The sequence below is a fragment of the Tupaia chinensis genome, unplaced genomic scaffold (assembly GCF_000334495.1).
Source record: "Tupaia chinensis unplaced genomic scaffold, TupChi_1.0 Scaffold000533_1, whole genome shotgun sequence".
Lineage (NCBI taxonomy): Eukaryota > Metazoa > Chordata > Mammalia > Scandentia > Tupaiidae > Tupaia > Tupaia belangeri.
The window spans coordinates 69,063-75,058 of record NW_006160046.1 but is presented as its reverse complement, the minus strand read 5'-3'; positions in this window follow the sequence as shown (position 1 = coordinate 75,058).

Genomic DNA, 5,996 nt, shown 5'->3' with positions numbered 1-5,996 from the left:
ACAGACTGTAGGGTACTCCTCAAATCAATTATCCCTTTTTCTTTGTTGTAAGTTCCATCTTGTATCTTGTCCCATGACAGCCTAGAATAAAGATTATAATTCTTAGCCTCCTCCACTTCATGTGACTAGATGCTGTATAGTGCCATATATTAAAATGATGTGTTCTTAAAAAGAAATGATATGTTTTTCTTTTTTTCTTTATCTTCTGCCGACTGGGATGTGGTTTGATGGATAAAAATTAAAGAACATTTTTGAAAATGTAATATGATATAGATGGCACAAAAGAAAGAATGAGCCTGAATTATAGGGACTTTTTGAAATGATGCTATTGCCCAATATGTGCTCAGATATTGCTTAACAAGCAACAACCCGGTTTGACCTGTAGGTATATTTTAAACCATTCTAATGAATCTTTTATCTAGCTTTATTTTTGTTGTGGGCAGGCTGGTAACAAAGCAAAAACTTTGTAGACCTTCTTTATGTCTTTTATAGAGTTTTAAAAGAGATAAAATAAAATTAAAATTTTTTGAAGCTTCTGCATATCAGTGGGCATCCCTGGATAGACCTAAATTGGGAATCCTCCATTTTAGTTATGCTTTTAAAGAGCGATTTTGTTTATATAGAATGTTCCTCCTAATGGCTATAATAATTTCAAATCAAATCATGTTACTAAGATCTCACCACTTTTTTGAATATTGGTGCTTCCAAGAAGTATTTTGATCTTTAGAATTAGGAATTCTATCTTTTACATAAATTTTAAGCCTTTTCAAGCCAAAAAAAAACCTAAATGGGAAATAATTTATCCTGGCATTTGTTCTGAGCCCTTCTTTGCCAATTTAACGAATGATCTTTCTCTAAGTATGCAGAAAAGAAATTAAGATGTTGAACATAAAAACTCATGAGAAAAAATATTTTGTTTTTAACCTAAAACATTGCAGCAACCATCACAGCAATAGTCACTTACGGCTAATTTCTGTCTGACCCAGTCAGACAACTGGATCCAATCTAGTTAATCACCTAATCTGATTCAATTCTGAACCCAGTCCAGTTTCTGTTGCAACCTCAAACCCAGTTTGGACCAAAATCTGCTCATATAAAACTCAGCAAGCTCTAAACACAAGTCCATGGAACTCGAATCTGAAAGAAAACTTACCCACAATCCCCAGGCGCTACGAGAGAGCAATGAAGGACAAAGGGTCCTGCGGGTACCTTGCTTGGGGGGTCTCCTGGGGGGTTCACTGGAAGCTCTACTTCAGATCTCACTTCTGACTGTTAAAAAAAAAATACACTAGCCAATTTAATAGAGTTAAGAGAGTAAATCTTAACACAATTTAAATTGGACAATTCTCCCCAGACTTCCAGACAAGAAGTTTGACTGTTAAAAGAAAAATACACTAGCCAATTTAATAGAGTTAAGAGAATAAATCTTAACACAATTTAAATTGGACAATTCTCCCCAGACTTCCAGACAAGAAGTTAGTTGGCCAGCCTCATGGTCAACTAACTTGGCCAATTTTTTTTTTTTTTTACAGGTTTTTGCTATAGGGCACATGCGCTTGCCGGAAAGAGATTTGAAAGAGAGATAGAAAGTGAGAAATCACCCCCCAGAGGAGATGGCCGCGCCGCGATATCTTCTCCATTCCCCTCTCAGGATTTTGGGCACATGCCCCACATGCCAGGCATGTTTGGTACATTCTATTAAGTGGGCCTGCCACTTTCTACATTGTGTTATAAAAGACTACATTATTGTGAATTATAAATTTAATCTTTGTCCTTGTTTCCTGGCACATAACCTCTAGAACCTTTGGAATCACAGGAGTGATAAGTGTATGCTAATGAGGTGACTGCCCCTAGATAGCTTCAGGGTGAAGGCTGGTCACCAGAAAGACCAAGACATGATTAAAGGGTTGAACTTTCCACCCAATCCCCCACTTTCAGAAGGAGAAAGAGGCAGAAGGCCTCTTAATTCATGTGTAAATGAATGAATTTCATATGCCAAATCTGTACAGAATAAAGAACTTTAGGGAGAGGTGCACTTATGAGGACTGTAACTAAGATTCAACAGATTCAGCTAAAAACCTGAATTAGTAGTCCCAAAGTAGGAGGGAAGGTTAAAACAAAATGTAAAAAGCTTTAAATCACTACAAAATACCTAGCATACTTTGAACTGACTTCTGCTGAAGAAGCCAAGCTATGAGAGAGCTACATGAGCTATGAGAAAGCAGAAGGAAGCAAAGTCCTGAAATAGACATTCAACAATGTCTTGGCCTTGGTACATATCTTGAGTTTCTCCAGCTGTTTTATTTCAGAAACCTGGTACAAATGGTGAAGTGGGCCAAAGTTTACATTTCATCCTAGGTAGAAACATGCAAAACTTCCTTCCCTAGTGTCTCTCAGACTCAATTTTTTTTGTTCTGGAAAACTGGTCTCCATAATGTTGTTCAGGTTTCACACTAAGAAGTGTTCATAGCAGGTTTATTCATAAGAGCAAAGTGCATATAACACAAATTATCATCTGCTATAGAATAGATAAATTATAGTACTTCCAGAAAGTGGAATAGTATACAGCAATTAAAAAAGAATGGACTATTATAAACAACTTATACAAATCTCACTACATAATCTTGAATGAAAGAAACCACAAGACAAATATTATGTACTATAGGATTCTATTTATATGGATCCTAAGAATAGGAAAAATTAATCCATGCACAGAGGAGAATGGTGATTAGCTTTGACAAGAATAACAAGAAGAAAGACACATAAAGCTTCCCAGGGTGCTGGAAATGTCCTATATTTTAGTCTAGGTAGGATTACATGGGTGTACACTTACATAAAAATCCACTGAATTGTGAACTTGGACTTTATTCACATTTTCCCATATAAGTTACACTTTCATAATAAGAACAACACACTCTGAACCAATTACATGATAAAGTTGGGGCTGGCAAGTGGCATGGTAGTTAAAGCACTGGACTCCCACATGAACAACTGTGATTCGAGTCCCAGACCTGTTGTCTTAATTTCTCACTCCCTCTCTTTCTCTCTCTCTGTCTGTCTCCAGTAAAACTGAATAGTAATAATAATAATAATAAATAAAATAATATTTTTGTAGAGAGTTTTTGTTATAGGTAGTGTGCACTCACTGGAGAGATAGAGAGACTCAGAGAGACAGAAAGATAGAAATCACACACACACACACCCCCAGGGGGATGGCCATGCCACAATCCCTTCTCCTCCATTCTCCTCTCGGGATTTTGGGCACACACACACACAAGTGCCCTGCATGAAATTTAGAGAAAAAAAAATTTAAAAAACTTAAAAATAAACTGGATTATTAAAACAAATTATGTGTTAAAGTCAATGATCCAGAAGAATAACAAAGAGGAAAACTTGTTTTCATTCTCACAGTTGTCTGTGATTTCTAGATTTTAACAAAATGCGTGTTTTAAAATTTAAAAATGTTACTTTAAAACAATAATACATTACAATTTTATTTATTTATCTATCTATCTATTTATTTATTTATTTATAGATTTTTGCTATAGGGCACTTGCGCTTGCCAGAGGGACACAAAGCAAGAAATCACTCCCTAGGAGAGATGGCCACACCGCAATCCCTTCTCCATTCTCCTCTCAGGATTTTGGGCACGCACACACATTCACCAGGCATGAGTTTCAAACCACCAGGTCAGGAGGTCAGGGACTGAAACCTCAATTGAATATGTGGGAGTTTAGCAATGTAACCATGATGCCATCTGCTGGTCCATATATATTACAATTTAAATGTAACTTTGTTAGTTACATTATGAAATATATATAGTGTGTATCACACACACACACACACACATAGAGAGAGAGCACGCGAGGGTGCAAAATGCTGGAAGATGTGCACTGAAATATTAAGGGATAATTTTTAAGAGGAAGAATCATTCTTTTCTTCCTTTCTTTTCTCCCTTTTCTATTTATTTTCAAGGTTTTCATTGTGGGGCATAGATTGCTTTTATTAAAAAAAAATAGCTTGAGATTCACTGACAGAATTGTCCCTTGCCTCAGCTATTACCAGAAACACTGGGAAAGGAAGATGAACCAAAGATATTTCAAAAGAACCTGTGGAAGGCTGCACTGACACAGTTACATTTTTAAGGTTTTTATTAGAATAAATTTAAAATAGTTATTTTATTCATATGTAATTTTAAATAAGTATTAGTTATAAGAATATTGTATGTAGTAAATTCTGAATAAATATTTGCTTAATAAACTATGTGAGGATTCAAGAAATCTGTGGGTTGGGCCAGCCAGTGTTTTCATGTTTCAGGTGGCTAGATCCTACATGGGCAACAGTGTGGTTCGTATCCCAGACACTGCAGCTTGAAAAACATTCTTGTGATGTGCACAAAATCTTGAGAGGACAGTTAAGAAGGGATTGTGATATGTCTAGACCCCTGGGGGGTGCTTTCTTACTTTTCTGCTGTTTCTCTGCCTCTCTCTCTTTCTCCAGTAAGCATATATACCCTATAACAATTTTTTAAGAAAACTAATCTTTGGTGGGTTAATGTGCATTATATCTACTATAGAGTAGTATAATCTACTAAATTATTAATATCAGTTCTTGCAGTCTCATGAACCAGTATGAATGGAAATTCCCCCAAAGCAGTGTTATAGTTTAGATGATGGTTTGTCCCCCAAAAGATCATGTTTTGGAACTGGGTGGACAACGTGTGGATGGTGGAGCCACTGGCCTCACAATTATATTAATCCTGTCTCATGAGACACTAGTTTTAGTTCTTGTAAAGCGTTATTTCTCACAAGAGCAGGTTGTTATAAAAACGAGAGTTGCTCACACATTTCTCTCTCTCTCTCTCTCTCTCTGTCTCACTCTCTCTCTCCACCTGCCAACCCTCTGCGCTTCTCTCAGCCAAGTTGTAGGTAGTGTAAGGCATTAATTTCAGACTTTGTAGGCCCCAGACTCATTAGTCAATAAATCTCTCCTGTTTGGGAACCAGCAGTTAGCGTAATGGCTATGTCGTTGGACTCTCACGTAGTTGACCGCGATTCACGTCCCGGACCCGGTAGCTTAGAACTCACGCCGGGCATGTGTGCGTGCGTGCCCAAGATCCTGAGAGGAGAATGGAGGAGAAGGGATTGCGGTGTGACCATCCCCTTTGGGGGGTGATTTCTCGCTTTCTGTCTCTCTGTCTCTTTCTGTCTGTCTGGCGAGCGCACGCGCCCTATAGCAAAAAACCTCTCCAAAAAAAAAAAGTAAAAAAAATATATATATCTCATGTTTAAATCACACCCAATATCAGGTATCTGCTAGCAACACACTGACAGATTAGACAGATTTTTATTTCAGAGTGTAATCATGCAAGAGGACTTCCTTCATAGTCCTCTAGTCAAGTTTGGCCTATCTAGGTAGGCCAATATTAATTGTGTAAAAGATTTATATTTATTAATTAATAAAACACAGACACTCAAAAAGGAAAACTATGTCAATATTCCCCTCTGAGAATTTCCATACAACTGTGTCTGTATCTATATGCTATTCATATCTATCTGTGTGTGTGTGTGTATGTATGTATGTGTGTGTATGTATATATAGTCTATATACTATTTCACAGAGAGACCATATTCTAGTGAGGAAAAACAAAATAAACATGCTAAAAAAATAACAATTTAAAATCATAGAAAATTCTTTTTTTTTTTTTGAGGTGTTTGCTATAGGGTGTGTGTGCTCACCAGAAAAACAGAGAGAGACAGAGAGACAGAAAGCGAGAAATCACTCCCCAGGGAGGATGGCCACACCACATCCCTTCTCCTCCATTCTCCTCTTGGGATCATGAGCACACACACACGTGCCCTGCGTGAGTTTAAGGCACCGGGTCCAGGACTAGAACCATGGTCGACTACATGGAAGTCCAGAGACATAGCCATTACACCAACTGCTGGTCCCAAATCAGAAAATTCTATGGAAAATGTAATTTAGGATTACGTGAT